Consider the following 18,495-nt stretch of genomic DNA (forward strand, 5'->3'; position numbering starts at 1 on the left):
CAATGTTAAAGATAGAGGATGTGACCGCCACCCTGGCGGTCACATCCTAATATGCTCGGAGGGAACGCCTCTGCCCATGCGGACGTTCCCTCCTCCTCAGGGGTCGCGGACGGACTCAAGTCCGTCCGCGATCCTAATCGACTCCTTAGTTGAAGCTGGTACAATACAAGATAAATGTGATTCTGTAGGATTCTGTAGATAACTGGTCAAAACATTAATTAAGAAGCTTTTTCCTGTTCCAGCTTGACCACTGATGTACATTAGAATAGGTTTAAATGATGAACATTAGCATTTGTTTTTTCATGTAGCAAACCATGTTGTTCCTTTTTTTTCACTTGTAGATATATTTATTTCTGTTCAATAATTAGTTGTTCTTTTAAGTTTTCCAATGGAGTAATATTTGTTGGTGCTTGTTCCTTTGCAGTTTCTACTATATAGCAATCTTGACCGATGCCCAGTGGAGCTCTCCTATGCAGCTATAGTGGAGTTTGGTTCTGGTTCACCCCCTTGGCCGTCACCTACCCAGCTAGATATCGGACATTGTGATTCTTTGGCTGCCTCCCCTTCTCCAGCCCTGCGTGGCGCCATAGATTCAGCTACCTTTATTGTTTTTTGTTTGATTTTGTATATCCCGCCATTTTGGTATCATGCTATTGGCTTCTGTAGGGTCCTCCATCATGGCGGCTTTGACCTATCCTCTTTGCTACTGGTCTGCTCCTTGTTCACCTGATTGACCTTTTCCTCTAGTCCACCCCCCCCCATGGTCTCCCACACCCCTCCCTTGGTATACTTTCACCGATACTCAGGTTGGTTTTGTCTTTCTTTCACTTTGACTGCTTTGTCTGCTTTGTTCCCCTTGAAGTACTTTTCCCACTTGCCTCTCTGCCTAACTCTATCTGCATTCCTTAATCCTGTTTACCATTCCCCCTCTTCCTTTCATTCCCCATAATTTGAGTGTCTTTGCTATGCTCCGCTAATAACTCATAATATTGTGTAATCTCATGTTTTTCTCCCATGTCTATACTTGGTTCCTGCAATTGATGTAATTATGTAACCTGTAACTCGCTGATACTCATGTAAAGCGCTCTGCTACCTCCGGGTCTAGGCTTTATAAAACTTTGCAAATAAATAAAATACTTCATTCATGGCTATTGCTGCTTCATTTTCAATCATTGGTTGTCCCATTGGATCTTGACGCAGTGGAACAGAACCTTGACTGTCTTGAGAACTGACTCTAGCTATTTCAGCTGCAATAGTACTTTCTTGTTCAATCTATTCATTAAACATTTGTGGATATATGGGGAAAACGGCGCATTGAATGCAATCTTTACATGCATTAAAAGAATCTTCATAACAGTCAAAATGTCCAAGTAATTCCGTTTCACTACGTAAAGGTTTAAACATTAGTAGAAGTGCTAAATAGAAAAATTCCCTCTTATCTGGAGTTTCACAGCTGAGTTTTCTGTGGTTAATAAGATTTCCCTTGGCATGTTTTACCAAACATCCATCACATCCAATTACTGCATATTTTTATTTTGTTATATTTTCTTTAACGTTTCTTTTAAAGCTGTAATGTTGAAGTATTTCATACAGACATAGTTTTTCCAGATGTGGACTCCTTTTGGGATAGTATGTGTTCAACATATTCGTTTTAAGAATATCTCTACTTTCTGGTTTATTCAGTGCTAAGTATTCAATTTCTTGTAATGTTTTCAATACTCTATACCTAAACTTAACCAATGGATTCCTCTTGAATATAAACTGGCAGAGCTCAAGCAATCCGAGCATTCATAGGATCCAATCTCTCGATGGGAAAGCATCTTCAAGTTAAAGCTGTATAATTTCTTGCTAAGACACTTTTTTGGGGGAAATTTCTTCCCACATTTATTTAATTTCTGTCTTTTCAGATTTGGTTATATATGATGTAACATAGCGAGCAACATCAGTTGAAATATCTGCAAAATATTGACTATCCTTGTTCGCATTCTACATTTTCAAAATGACTGGATTGTAGTCATTAATATACTTTCGAATATTCGGTTCTTTTTATGTTAAATGTGTTCAGGGAAATTTTCGAGGTATTGTATGACTTACTGCTGACATAACACTATTTACTCTTCCATTAGAAATTATTTGATGTGGCAATCCAAAACGACACTTGTTTATAAAATTTCCTTTTAGACTTCTATTTTTTCCACAGTATTTTTCTTATCGATGACTTTGAAACCGTAAAACTTGTTGTCTCAAGCTGTTTTCTCCTACTCTTAGAATGGTACAGGTAACATACTGTTCGATGAAAGATAAAACACTTTCATCAATATCAGTTCCAAATTTTGGAGCATTCTCGATCCAAAATAGCTTATGTATATGAGGAACATCTGGCTTGGTACTCTTTTCGCCAAAAGAAATCAGTAACTTGTCCAAGTGGAGGAATATTTGCATTGCAGATAAATGACAACATACTTTGAAACCTATGGTTAAAACACCTGCAGACATTTACAGGATCCAAGGAACAGAGTTCTAAAGATGTTTTCAATTCAACATTTTTTACATTTGAATTTGTTTCTCGTAGAAATTCAAGTAAACCATCCGACGCATCTTCAGCACAGCTAAGTGTTACAAACAATGTAGGGGTACCCACGTTTCTTAACATACATTTAAGTTCTCTGTAACAACCAAACCAACATTCATTGGTACCACGTTGACATGCCATCAAATTAATTAACTGTGATTCTAAATTTTCAACTCTTTCTTGAACTATGTCCATGAATTCTTTTGCAGAAACATGTTGAAGAAAAACTCCTGTTTCTAATATGTGGTTCACTTCATATGAAAGTACAGACAAATCACTTTCAAACAGTATATGAAATATATATGGAATACAGTGTCGAAATCTCGGATCTTCAGAGCTGGAATCTGTACAGCTCGCTAATCCAATTGTCCCCCTTCTCCAGTGGGGAATAGCTGTGGAAAAAAACGAGCTTCTAAACTTTTTTCCCATAGACTTTATAGGCTTTATAAAACTTTGCAAATAAATAAAATACTTCATTCATGGCTATTGCTGCTTCATTTTCAATCATTGGTTGTCCCATTGGATCTTGGCGCAGTGGAACAGAACCTTGACTGTCTTGAGAACTGACTCTAGCTATTTCAGCTGCAATAGTACTTTCTTGTTCAATCTATTCATGAAACATTTGTGGATATATGGGGGAAATGGCGCATTGAATGCAATCTTTACATGCATTAAAAGAATCTTCCTAAAAGTCAAAATGTCCAAGTAATTCCGTTTCACTACGTCAAGGTTTAAACATTAGTAGAAGTGCTAAATAGAAAAATTCCCTCTTATCTGGACTTTCACAGCTGAGTTTTCTGTGGTTAATAAGATTTCCTTTGGCATGTTTTACCAAACATCCATCACATCCAATTACTGCATATTTTTATTTTGTTATATTTTCTTTAACGTTTCTTTTAAAGCTGTAATGTTGAAGTATTTCATACAGACATAGTTTTTCCAGATGTGGACTCCTTTTGGGATAGTATGTGTTCAACATATTAGTTTTAAGAATATCTCTACTTTCTGGTTTATTCAGTGCTAAGTATTCAATTTCTTGTAATGTTTTCAATACTCTATACCTAAACTTAACCAATGGATTCCTCTTGAATATAAACTGGCAGAGCTCAAGCAATCCGAACATTCATAGGATCCAATCTCTCGATGGGAAAGCATCTTCAAGTTAAAGCTGTATAATTTCTTGCTAAGACACTTTTTTGGGGGAAATTTCTTCCCACATTTATTTGATTTCTGTCTTTTCAGATTTGGTTATATATGATGTAACATAGCGAGCAACATCAGTTGAAATATCTGCAAAATATTGACTATCCATGTTCGCATTCTACATTTTCAAAATGACTGGATTGTAGTCATTAATATACTTTAGAATATTCGGTTCTTTTTATGTTGTATGTGTTCAGGGAAATTTTCGAGGTATTGTATGCCTTACTGCTGACATAACACTATTTTCTCTTCCATTAGAAATTATTTGATGTGGGAATCCAAAACGACACTTTTTATAAAATTTCCTTTTAGACTTCTAATTTTTTCCACAGTATTTTTCTTATCGATGACCTTGAAACCGTAAAACTTGTTGTCTCAAGCTGTTTTCTCCTACTCTTAGAATGGTACAGGTAACATACTGTTCGATGAAAGATAAAACACTTTCATCAATATCAGTTCCAAATTCTGGAGCATTCTCGATCCAAAATAGCTTATGTATATGAGGAACATCTGGCTTGGTACTCTTTTCGCCAAAAGAAATCAGTAACTTGTCCAAGTGGAGGAATATTTGCATTGCAGATAAATGACAACATACTTTGAAACCTATGGTTAAAATACCTGCAGACATTTACAGGATCCAAGGAACAGAGTTCTAAAGGTGTTTTCAATTCAATATTTTGTACATTTGAATTTGTTTCTCGTGGAAATTCAAGTAAACCATCCGACGCATATTCAGCACAGCTAAGTGTTACAAACAATGTAGGGGTCCCCAAGTTTCTTAACATACATTTAAGTTCTCTGTAACAACCAAACCAACATTCATTGGTTCCACGTTGACATGCCATCAAATTAATTAACTGTGATTCTAAATTTTCAACTGTTAGACCTGGCATCTTTGGCGTGGTTTCCCCCTATCTTTTTGCCTCTACCTCCTGTATTTTTGATGCTGTGCTGGATTTCGTTTTTGCTGGTTTAGATGCTTTGGACACTCTGCCACTGCTGATCAGTGCCAGAGTGTAAGTGCTCCCTGTGTAAATTGTTATTCTGATTGAATATACATGTTTGGCATATTTGTATCACCATGAAGTCCCTAGTAAAGTGCACTGGGTGTGCCAGGGCTGGTGATGACAAATGCTACTAGTGGGCCTGCAGCACTGATTGTGCCACCCACAGGAGTAGCTCTAAAATGGTGTCTCAGGCCTGCCACTGCAGTGCCTATGGGCAGTTTAGAACTGCCATGTCCTCCTGGTCAGTGTCCACACTGACCAGGCCTAACCCTTCCCTTTTCGTGCACATCAGCCACCCCTATGGAAGGCCCAAGGTACCCCCCTGGGCAGGGTGCAGTGTATGTGAAAGGTAGAGCATGTACTGGTGCAGGTAACATGTTCTGGTAGTGAATTACAGCCATTTTCGTTTTTCACTATTGTAAGGCTATCTTGCTCCATAGATTAACATGGGGGATGCTGGCTACAGTGGTTAACAGCATTTCTTCCCATAGGAACAAGATAGGACATAAGTATCTAGTATCCCTGAACTCAGAATTTAATAACACATCTTTTAGGAAAGGTTGTTTTTAAATCCTGTGTTTGAGAACAGCACTTCTAGAAAGTTGCTGTTCTCTTGTCTGACCCTTCTGTGTGCCTGGGCCTGTTTGTGTATTGACTGTCTGGTTTGTGAGTGACAGGGGCTGGGGAATTCCCCAGCAGGATGGATGAGTCAGCACTAGGCTGAATGACTGCAGTTGCAACTGGAGTGGTGGGAGGAGTTAGCACCTGGGCTGAATAGGGCTGTGCCTGCCTTCCACAATGCTGGCTCCACCCCCCTGCTGGGCGGCTGAGGACCCTGCCCCTCACTCTGAAAGGAAAGATGCAGCCAGCAAAACAAAGTACTCAGGATCCACCCAGAACTGGTTCAGACCAGGCACAGGGCCCACATGCACCAAGAGAACAAAGACTTTAGGGGTATAAGTACAGGACCCCTGACAACAGAAAATTAGATCATCCTGGAAATCAAGAAGGAACCTCTGCCAAGGAGAAAGCTGACTCTGAAGAAGGAAGATTGTCCTGCTGTTGGTCTGCTGGACTGACCTGCTGTTGCTTTGCTGCCAAGGAGAGGGGAAGGACTTTGCTGTGTGCTGTGTCCCCTGTCTTGAAGGAATCTGCAAGGGCCTGAGAAGAGCTGGCTCCCTGTTTTTGAAGTCCCAGGAACAAAAGGACTTCACCCCCAGCTTCCCTGAACTCTGCTGAGAGAGTTCTGTCCCTCCTAGAGTGCTTGATCCAGTTGTGGGGCCTCTGGAGGTTGGACCTGTGCTGGGAAGCTTGAAACTAAGCTTGTGTGACTTTTGAATCTGAAAAGTGTCGCATCGCTCGCTTGCGGAGTGCATCCCCGACAGTGCGAGAAGTTTCCCGCCGCTACGGAGGTCGAGATCGTCGCAGCGCCTGACGCCGCTGCCAGAGACGTTGCATCCTTCGTTTGCGGGACGCACCAGACCGGTGCGGGAGAATCGAACATCGCTGCGAGTATCGTCGCAGAGCCTGTCGTCGCTGGGTGAGAACGCCGCACCGCTTGCTTGCGGACCGCATCACGTCGCTACGAGTGTCGTCGCAGAATCATCGCATCGAGGAGCTGCGAGAGAAAGGATCGCCGCTGGACCGCGCATCGTCGCCCCGGAGATCGTCGCAGCACCTACGAGATCGTCGCATCGTGCCTTTGCGAGAACAGACTTCCTACGGAACCTACGCACCGGAATCCATACAAGTGGACTTCCTCCCCATACAGACCGGATTCGTCGCAACACGCCCGCTGCTGCAGCGGGGCTGTCGCATCGCCTCCCCAGGGTCTCAGGAGCAACGCATCACTTGTTTTCCACCGCACCAGCTTCTGCTTTTGGAACTTTGTTGCAACTAAAGGTACTGTGAGTAAACGTGACGCAACTGTGAACTTTTCACGCATCTGTGGCTTATTTTACCGCAACTTGAAGAATTTTAACGCAACCGTAAGAACTCTTTTTGAAACCATATTCTTGAACTGTGTATGTTGGAATTTTATCATTTTGGTCTTGTGTAGTTTTAGATTAAATACCTTTATTTTCCTAAACTGTTGTGGACTCAGTTTGTGGTGTTTTCACTGTGTTACTGTGAGTGTTGGTACAAATACTTTACGCATTGCCTCTGATTAGCCTAGACTGCTCAGGCCAAGCTACCTAGAGGGCGAGCAGGGGTTATCTCAGAGAGTTATCTCCTTGTCCTGACTAGAAGCAAGGGTCCCTATTTGGACAGTGGTACCTACCCCTGCCAACTAGAGACCCCCAGATCTAACATCAACTCTTTGTTGAAGTGTGTCCATGAATTCTTTTGCAGAAACATGTTGAAGAAAAACTCCTGTTTCTAATATGTGGTTCACTTCATATGAAAGTACAGACAAATCATTTTCGAACAGTGTATGAAATATATATGGAATACACTGTCGAAATCTCGGATCTTCAGAGCTGGAATCTGTACAGCTCGCTAATCAAATTGTCCCCCTTCTCCAGTGGGGAATAGCTGTGGAAAAAAACGAGCTTCTAAACTTTTTTCTCATAGACTCATGGGAGTTCCCTTAGCTTCCTTCATTTGAAATAATTCAATACCGTTTCCAATCACGTCTTTTGAATGTAGAGGTTGCATAGTGTAATGTTCATAGATCACTTCAGTCCTAGACTTGTCCACTTTTTCTATTTGGGCAATTGAAATTTCTCTTTCATCTTCTAAGCATATTTCCTGTTCATCAACATTTTCATTCTTATAATACATATTATTCTGTTCCAGATATAATGTATCCTTTTGAAGTTTATTGATATATACAAACTCTTGCCATATTTTTTGACTTTTAGTTGGTACACCATTAACTAGAATAACTATTGGGTCATTTTCCTCCCTGTTTATACCAACAGTTTCAATATTTTTCCTAAAATCTAAAGGTAAGTACAAAACTCTTCCTTTCACACCTCTTTGTAAATCTGCTGGAGGCAGCTTATCCGTTTTAGGCTCCATACGAACTATAGCCCGAAATGGGTGCACAGATTGAATAAGAATGGACTCATATGCATTCAAATCTGCCTTGTTGCAGTGGAATAGCTATGTTATTATATACTGCTCTAGCTAGCCTTTTGTTCTCTTCTAATTTGTTGTAACAATATTTACAAATACGTTGAACAGTAGCCAACTCAAACCGACCTTCTACCAACAAATAGGCACCAAATTGCTGCCACTCATAATTGTTTTCCTTTTCACTTTTTACATATAAATCAACATTCCTAGTTTGACTTCTATAGTGAGTATGTCAACAACAAATACATAGTTTTGTTTTTCAGATGAACCGTCTCAAACATTGTAATTTCATCTGTAAACTTGTCAACACTAATATCTTCCATCTGTTCGTCAACACCAACACTTATCAAGCTCTCACTTTCTCTACACTTCTCTTATGAACCAAAGAAACAAAACTGTATATCATCACAAACTTTTTTAACATCTGATACTAAACCATGCAAAAGAGCTGTGTTCATTTCACTTAAAGATAATGCAGCACTTTTTACATAGTAGAGTCTCCGTACTTAGGGGCCGATTATGATGGCGGACGGACCAGAGTTCGTCCGCCACCATAGAGTAGGAGGGACCATCCGCAGGGGCAGCGGCGGTCCCTCCGTGCAGATTAGGATGTGACCGCCAGGGTGGCGGTCACATCCTATATCTTTAACATTGCGGCGGGTGCAGCTGCAAGCTGCACCCGCCGCAATGTTAAAAATGCATGCACGGTGTTTGCGTGCACAAAGCGGCAGGCACCGTGCGGTGCCTGCCGCTTTGTTCACGCAAGTGCAGGGGGGTACCATAGGAACCCCACATGTGCATCCCCAACACCCCCTTCACCCAGGGGGCCCGCAACGGGCCCCTGAAGTGTAGGTCCATATGCTTTTCCACGGCGGAAAAGCCGCCGTGGAAAAGCATACTTTCTACTCCATCCTAATATGGCTGGCGGTGTCTGATAGACACCGCCAGCCATGTTAATGCTTTTCCACCGCGGTCGGAAGGCGACCGCGGCAGAAAAGCGGCAGACATATTGCAAGACCCACCAGCCATCCTAATTTGGAGGTGGGTCTTTCAAGCATCCGCGGCGGTTTTCCCGCGTCCTCCGGGCCGGCGGTGGCTTCCGCCGGCCCGGAGGATGTGGAAAATCCGCAATCGTAATAGGCCCCTAAGTTACGCATTTCTGAGTGGTGTACTGCTAATACTCTTAAATGATGGAAAGTACTTTGACACACTTTTCTTGAAAGACAAGCCAGAGAATGACCCTGCAAGTTAGTATATTTTCTTACTTTACATGGATCTAGTCCTTGTAACATTTTAATCTTAGACTTTTTTGGCATATCTTCGTAAACAAATTTACAATATATCAATAGCTTGCTGTCGAATACTGCAAATATTACTACAATCCCACTCATATACCGGAGTTTGTGTACTCCTCCCTTGAACTTCTTCAGCTATTACGTCTTCCACATTCCTAGGAACCATCTGTTCCTTTGGAATGGGACAACCATCTTTCATCTCATAGCATTGACCACTAGTATCAGCTGCATGAACTGATGTGTTCTGTTGAAAATTACTTTTTTCATTAAAGAAAGACTCAGTCCTAGAAGTATGCTTCCATTTCCCAGTGAAACTTTAACAAAAGTTACTTCTATTTCCCAGTCTTTTTCTTTTTCTTTTCTCCTTCATAAACAGCATTGTTTTATCCAATGTTTTCATTCTCTTCCATATTAATATAAATAATTAAATTTTTATTTCAAAAGCTTTTTCTACTACACTTTTAATGAGTTGCTTTTTCTTTTAAGCTGCTGATTTTCTTTTAAATTTCTTACAATCTTTCAACACATTTTGTAGTACTCTACTTCTATACATTCACTTCCTTATGTCTGTATCTTCTTTCACTTACTTTATTTTGTAAGTGGTGCACTCCAATTTTAACACTTTGCGTTGTTATTTTTCTCAGGGGTGCTGCAGCAAAGCAAATGCTGTTGACACTTGCTGACCTTAACTCTGAATTGTAGCAAGTACTGAGACTCGTAGTGCTGCACACTGTTCACTTGGTGATAATCACTGTACTTTGAAACGAATGTATGACGTTACTTAGCATGCTTTTACAAAGCATGCCTTTTCTACGAAGTTTTTACTTCGCAAATGCCTTTACTTAGAAGTATTTTACTACGCATACCATTACTTCGCAAAAACAATTAAAAGCATTAAATTGGCATTACTTAGCAGTACATTACTTCGCAGGATTTTACTACGCATAAAGATTCTTTTTTTTAAAAAAAATCCCTACACACCAACATTATCCTCCACGTCCCCTACACTTCTCAAAACCCTAAATCACTACCCTACACTACACATACACTACATCACTACCCTAAACCCCAAAACACTTCCCCTACAGTACACATACACTACAACTCTACCCTAAACCATAAAACACTACCCCCTACACTACACATATACTACAACACAACCCTAAACCCTAAAAGACTACTCTACACTATACATACACTACAAAACTACCCTAAACCCTTAAACACTACCCCCTACAGCACACATACACTACAACACTACCCTAAACCCTAAAACACTACCCTACACTACACATACACTTCAACACTACCCTAAACCCTAAAAGACTACCCTACACTACACATACACTACACCACTACCCTAAACCCTAAAACACTACCCCTACACTACACATACACTACAACACTACCCTAACCATAAAAAACTACCCTACACTACACATACACTTCAACACTACCCTAAACCCTAAAACACTACCCTACACTACACATACACTACAACACTACCCTAAACCCTAAAACACTACCCTACACTACACATACACTACAACACTACCCTAAACCCTACAACACTACCCCTACACAACACATACACTACAACACTACCCTAAACCCTATAACACTACCCCTACACTACACATAGACTACAACACTACCCTAAACACTAAAGCACTACACCCTACACTACACATACACTACAACACTACCCTAAACCCTAAAATACTACCCTACACTACACATACACTACAACACTACCCTAAACCCTAAAACACTACACATACACTACAACACTACCCTAAACCCTAAAACACTACCCCCTATACTACTCATACACTAGAACACTACCCTAAACCCTAAAACACTACCCCCTACACTACACATACACTACAACACTACCCTAAACACTAAAACACTACACCCTACACTACAAATACACTACTACACTACCCTAACTTCACTGCCCCACTTACCTTTCTCTGCCCGTGGTCCCTCTCTTCACCATCAACCATGGATCCACTCTTCTCCTCCGAAGTAACGGCATATGTTAATTAAAGGCATATGTATCAGCTTCGACTATGTATGGTTGAGTTGGATCTGGGTGACTCAAAATGGGGGCCATAGTAAAGATTCTTTTGAGCTGTTGAACAGCTTCTTCTAATGCAGAAGTCCAAATGAATTTGACTCCTTTCCTGAGAAGACTGATGATTGGTGTTATTATACCTGAAAAGTCGTGAATATACCTTCGGTAGAAGTTTGCGAAACCTAAAAATCTTTGAATTTGTTTTACGGAATTTGGACTAGGCAGTTTTCCATTCATCGCCCTCTCGGACCCTTACAAGGAGGTAAGCTTCGCGCAAATCTAATTTAGTATAAATTGTTGCCTTTTTAACTTGGTCTAATAAGGTTGGGATAAGAGGCAAAGGGTATCTGTTCTTGATTGTTACATTATTTAGAGCCCTATAATCGATGCACAGGCGAAGTTCACCTCCCTTTTTCGGAATGAAAAAAAGAGAAGATGAGACCGGGGATTTGGAATGATGATTAAAACCATTTGCTAAATACTCATCAAGATATTCTCGAAGATGTTTGTTTTCTTTTTCGGTCAGTGCATAGATTCTACTACAAGGCAAGGTGGAGCCGGGCACTAAATCTATTCTACAATCAAAGTCCCTATGTGGGGGAAGAGTGTTAGCCTTCTTTTTATCAAAAACATCTGTCCTAACAACACACTCTGCAAGTCAGTAGTAAAATCAAAGGCCTGAACAATGTCTTTAGTCATGGTACGTGGAAGACAATGTGAACCACAGTGATTTGAGTCAAATGTGATAGTCTTCGTTATCCAGTCAATTTTAGGGTTGTGTTTAACTAACCAAGGGATTGCCAGAATCAACCTAAACTGTGGTGCGTCAATGATATCTAAAGCTATGAATTCTTTATGATTCGGGGAGCAGCTCATTTCTAGAAGTTCTGTCTTTTGTCGAATAAGTCCTGAAGTTAATTCCTTACCCTCCACTGCCCGAACAATTGCTGGGTGAGTTTTTTCCTCAGTCTTAATTCTAAGAGTACTCAAATACGTAGCGTCTTTAAAATACTCTGTAGCCCCAGAATCCAAAAGGACATTTAATTCCCATGAGGTGCCAGAATTGCTTTGGAGAATCTTGATTCAAAGATGTCGACAACCAAGGGGTGGTGCCGTGGAGGCCAAATTAGAAATTGCACTCGACAAACTGACCTCGTCTTTTATCGAGTGTTTTAGTTTCCCGATTGAGGAAGGGACTTTTCATGTTCCGAAATGCATTGGGCAACACTCAGAACATTAAAAAATAGATGTTGTATATAAGCATTTGTTTCTAAATAGAACTATGTGTGCATTGATGTATTAATTGCACTTGCATTGGGCAACACTCAGAACATTAAAAAATAGATGTTGTACATAAGCATTTGTTTCTAAATAGAACTATGTGCGCATTCATGTATTAATTGCACTTACACAGTGAAGAGTACAATTGTGTTTATGCATGTGTTTCAATAATATATGTATTTTGTCTTGAGAAATATGAACAAACGATTAATAAAAAAATATGATTTTGAATACTAATTGTTTCAAAGGGTAAACAACCATTACTTCGCATCTTTTACTTCGCACTTCTTTTACTTAGCATCTTTTTCCATGTTCAAGGATGTACACAAATTTGTAGACACGTGCAATGTATGCATTCAGAATAAATCATCCCACCAAGCTCCTAGCAGTTTGCTTAGACCATTACCAGTGCCACCTCAACCATGGCATACCATATCTCTGGATTTCATCGTCGATCTTCCACCTACAAAAAAGAAGGAAACAACCATTTTGACAGTGGTAGATCAATTTTCACGTATGGCGCATTTTATACCTCTGAAAAAACTCCCTACAGCTAAAGAATTAGCACAACTTTTAATGACTAATATAGTATGTTCACATGGAGTCCCCTCAGTGGCAATCTCAGATAGGGGTTCTCAATTTATCCCTCATGTGTGGCAAAATTTGAGTACCTTGTTGAACATGGAAGTGAAATTATCATCCAGTTATCATCCACAAACAGATGGTTTAACCGAACGCACCAACCAAACGATTGAACAATATTTACGATGTATGTTAATGTCTTTGAACGATGATTGGTCGGATCTTCTCAGTGCTTTAGAGTTTACATACAATAATGCAAAACATACATCTATTAAAATGTCTCCTTTTTTTTGCAACTACGGATTTCATCCTAAAAACATTCCAGGAAATATAGATACAGTAAACATAGTTCCTTCTATTCATGATTTGGTCTCCAAACTAACTTCTGTACATACCTTGGCACAATACAATCTGGCCAAAACAAAAGATAGTCAAAAAGAAACAGCTGATAAACATAGATCAGTTCAGCCCGTGTATAACGTTGGAGATAAAGTATGGCTCAACACTAAAAATCTGAAAATTAAAGGATACAGGAAATTTAATCCTCGATTTATTGGACCCTTTCCCATAGAAAAGGTTATCAATCCTGTCTGTGTAAAATTAATACTTCCTCCCAACCATCATTTTCATCCGGTCTTTCATGTCTCGTTACTGAAGCCATACAATCCTAGAACCAGTATGATCAGAGCTCCTCCTCCTAATGATGTTGATGGTCATCCAGAATTCGAAGTAAAAGCGATTTTAGACTCAAAACGTATCCGAGGAAAACTCTTTTATCTCATGGATTGGAAAGGGTATGGCCCAGAAGAACGGTCCTGAGAACCAATTGTAAACGTGGCCAATGCTCCCAGATTAGTCAAAGCTTTTCATACTCGCTATCCAGCCAAACCAAAGCCCATCCCAATGGTCTTAGGAGGGGTCTTGAGAGGGGAGTACTGTCATAAAGTTACACGGCATCTGGTTACTTCCGTGAGGAATGCTTAACATCATAAAGAAACCCACCCCTTACCCGTGCTCCAAGCACCTCGTGTAGTGTGTGTATCATGTGTTTTATGTGCCATTGTTTTACTCTCAGAAAGTTATGCTTGCTCTTATCGTTTTGGGCTTTCTGTTTCGTCATTAAGGGCTTAATAAACGATTTGACTTCCATTTTTATGAATATATTTACAGCTTATGTGCGCTTCAAAAGCCATGTTGCAGTTTCCTTAATAATAGTTTGCTTTTATCACAGTCTGCGCAGACCGTCACTACAGATCTGTCCCCGCTTGTGATCAAAGCAGCACAGGACTCGCGGAGACAGAGGTAACGGTCACAAATGCACACACCGCATGTTGACCGTGACGGTGCATGGAGACGCTTGGGTGCGGCCGGCTATAAAAGCCGCACCCAATGTTCTAGAAGGCGCTTTGCCTTCTGATTGCTTTGCGGACAGCTTTGCGGACAGCTTTGGAGCACGAAGAGACAACTTACCTGGAAGTTCCGGTTATCCAGATCTAGCAGCCCTGCATCCCGGTAGGCAATCTTCGGCGACATGCAGCTGATGCTCTCGATCCCTGCAAAACAAGAAAGAAGATAAGTACTTAACATTTTAAGGCGCCCGACGCAAGAAAGCACTTAAACGATTACGAATAATTATTGGAACTTCTACAAGTACAAGTAGAAGGCATTAAAGACTAGAGACTGGAGAGATAAACAAAGCATTTGTGGGAATTAATAAAACTTGTTGTTTAATTGTTATTTTCAAAACGTCCTTTAGAAACAGTATTTGTTGGGGCAATGTGTGTATTCCCTTATGTTCTTGTGTGTGAAACAGAACAGAATTACGAACAGTCTTTGTTGGGGAAATTTGTGTAAGGTTGCAGAAGGCTATCTCCCCTTTACTCTTAGGGTGAAAACAGAACCGGAGCAGTGGATTTGGGTCAGGTAATACATTTTAGTGTAATGGTAAATTGTAGTCACAGTGAGTGAAGATAGCACCCACCTAAAATAACTTTACAAAAAAGGTACTAATCAGTACATTATTTTGCAGATGACTCAACCAAGGGGATGGGTTAAGAAGCTCAACAAAGGACGAATTCAAAACTCTCCACTTACACAAGACATACTGGACACAGACAAGACTTCCTCCGATCGCAGGTAGGGAACAAGACGTGTTCATGTAATCCCTTAACAGTACTGTAACACTTTAGTCAAGAGAATCATTCAGAAGAGACTGAGAATATCTTTTGCTGATTCGCAGGTTGACAGCCAGGATCCACAGCGTCCAGTACCCAGGCCCTCCTCCCTAGTTTCTAATTTATTTCTTGTTGAGAGTTTAAACAAACTACAAGTAGTAGGTTAGTAATTTGGGAAGTTGGTCCATTGCATCCCTGCGAAATTCTACGACGTCCAGAGAAGACACCTAAGGTAAGGGACGTCGTGTTCTTTGACAGTAACAAATCAAATTGCTTTCTACATCATTTCAAATTGTAAAACACATTTCTATTGGTAGACATGTTAACCCTTTCTAACTGTCTTCTAAAGGTGCCCAAACTGGTTCTGTACGTTTCTGGAGTCGCGACTCCACCGTGGTGCCCAGTAAAGCGTCGCAATGGAGCCACGAACCCCTACGGGAGTTCAAAATCCTATTTCTAATAATACTAGTATTATTTTTTAGGAACAGACCACTTCTAGACATAGTACTGATTTGGGAAATCTTACTTTACTAATATATTACTTATATATAAATTACAATCGCATATTTTAAAACCACAGTTAAGTTTAAACTCTTCCCTCATTCTGCTTAATCCCGGTTTCTATAGTAACAGTTTCTACAATATTCAACTGAACTGGCAGGTCAAAAGCTCACCATATTTTCAAGTTCAGCACTGCTTCCAAATGCAAATAGCAGGTGTGGTTGATTTTACAAAATATTACCTTATCGTATCTACTGAACCTTTCAAACATTTTTTAATAACCAATAAGAAACATGCTTCTTCAGGAAAGTAACATGCATCTTATTTTTGAGTGCACAATATTAATGAACAGCCAATGACTTATCGGCTTTTTAAAAAACAGCATCTTCTCCACCATTTTAGATACCTCTCATTCTACCAACTGACTACCTGAGCTACAAACATCTTTTCATTTCTTCCAGACATCCCTTCAAGATGCGTACAGGATGGATTGTATGGCGCAATTATGTTTTCTGGTGCAAAAGGTATACTGAATGCAGAGGTATTGCGAAAGTCCTAGTTTTGCAAAATGTGGATATTAAATATTGCACAGAGAGGATTAAAGTGGCATCAATTGATGCCTTTAGTTAAAACCTTTTTGCAACTCCAACCCCCTTACCTTATGAGTGTGCATTGTGGTGAAAATTACCTAGGCACATTGACTGGGGTAGGTCTGGAAATGCTAATGAAGGACACCTATGCACAATTGATGTTGCTTTTCCCTCAGACTGTCTTTGTATGCTCGTATATATGCCAAAGGCAGAAATGGAAGTGGTCAAATCAATTTTGTCCACAGTTTGAGAAATGCCAATACAGCTTTTTCTGCTTACCTCAGAGACCATAGGATGGGCTCCATCTATAACAACAATCTACATTTTGATATGGATGACATATACAGAAATGATGGAGTTCACATCACAGATGAAGAAAACAGAGTATTTCTCAACAACCTTGAGCTGTGTATCCGCACTTTTATGTAGCTCCAACAAAGTCATAATGAAAACAAGTGCTCTTTTTAGAGCCACCCTATAACCCGACAGTGAATCTTATTTTTTTTTAAACATACATTCTCTGTTACCATTTTTTGAGGATTTGCAAACCCGTCACAAATTTGCAAAGCAAAAGCACAAATTCAATGTGCTACAACACAAAACACTTTTCAAGTTTACTTTAAAAAAAATATATATTATTACTAACTCTATCAAATTTAATGTATTTATTAACTTCAAGCTCACTAACTCTATAAAAAACTTCAGAAATGCAACACCACCTTCTAAATTACATACTATTAATTTATTTATTTAAGGTAAATCCACGAATCCACTGTGACATTACACTGGGAGGCTGCACTGAGAGCCGCAATGGGGTTGTGAATCCTATGACGAGAGAAAAAAATAATTAATGCCCTGAGTTCCATTAGCAGATATCAACCCTGGGGACCCCATCCCTGAGGCTTGACCATTTAGTATTAAAAAATAGGAGAGGGGCTGATTGCCACCCCTCTGGGGCCATTTTTGGCCCCACGGACCCATCCCCCTGGACCTGCCCAGCCTTTTTTTTAAAACAATTTAAGAGTGGCGTCCCTCCTATTGCAAATTTTGGCCCCGGGGGCCCCATCCCCAGGGCCCAGCCTTATCTTACAAAAATAATAATTATAAAATGGGAGGAACCCCCTCCTAGGCAATTTTTGGTCCCACGGACCCATCCCCCCCCGGGTCTGGCCTCACATTGGGGACAGCAGGGGGAGCCCCAAGGCCCACGGTCCTTGCCGGCTCCCCGTTTCCTGCAGAAGTCGGCATTGCTTTTGGGGCAAGGGAGCTGCAAACATGCAGCTCCCTTTTTCCAAAAGAAATTCTGCTTTGCTTCATGGAAGCAAGAGCAGTTGAGCTGCTCTAACTTCCAAGTGAAGCAGAGTTTCACAGTTGACTAAATATTCTCCATGTTTTTTTAATACCTCTGCAATATTGATTTATTTCACTATGTGGCCTAGCCTGCCAAATGGCTTTTCAGCCGGTAGGCCATGGATGGATTTGGATTGAATATAAAATGTGTTTTTATGTGGTATTTCATGTTTTTTTTCTGCAAACAGTGAATAGGACTAGGTTGGGTAATACCTTGGAAGAATGCATGTTTTTTTAAAAGAATGTATTAGCCCTGTTAATTTTCATTTTTGGCATTGCTAAACCAATGCTGTGTTCTCTGTTTTACCATGCCTCCTTTGTCTGGCCAGTGTGTGTTTGTTTGCCGTATGCCGCGATTTACCTTTGTTCCAGATGTCATGTGGCCACTGGCCCTGGGCCATTTTGTATAGTCAGTAGACTGCAAATAGACCTGCAGGTGCTCTTTGTTTTACAGGCCTCCTGCCTCTTGCTGTGAATGACCATATGGCTGACAGCCATTTTCTGAGTGTGCTTTTGCTATAGGCTTGCATGTCTTTTTTGTTGTGGCCATGCCTTTTTGCTGGTTGTTGTGACCATATGGCTGGCGGACATTTTCTGTAGACAGCGAGTGTGCTTTTGACAAAGGCCTGCATGTGTTTTTGTTTCCTAGACCTCCTGCTGTGAGTCTTCTACCTTGTGGCTGGTGGCCATTTTGTGTGTCCAGTCAGTGTACTTTTGCCATAGATCTGCATGTCTTCTTTGTTGTGGGCATGCCTTCTTTTTGATTGTGGTTGTTAAGA

This window comes from Lissotriton helveticus, chromosome 12 (genome assembly GCF_964261635.1).
Source record: "Lissotriton helveticus chromosome 12, aLisHel1.1, whole genome shotgun sequence".
In the NCBI taxonomy this organism is placed as follows: domain Eukaryota; kingdom Metazoa; phylum Chordata; class Amphibia; order Caudata; family Salamandridae; genus Lissotriton; species Lissotriton helveticus.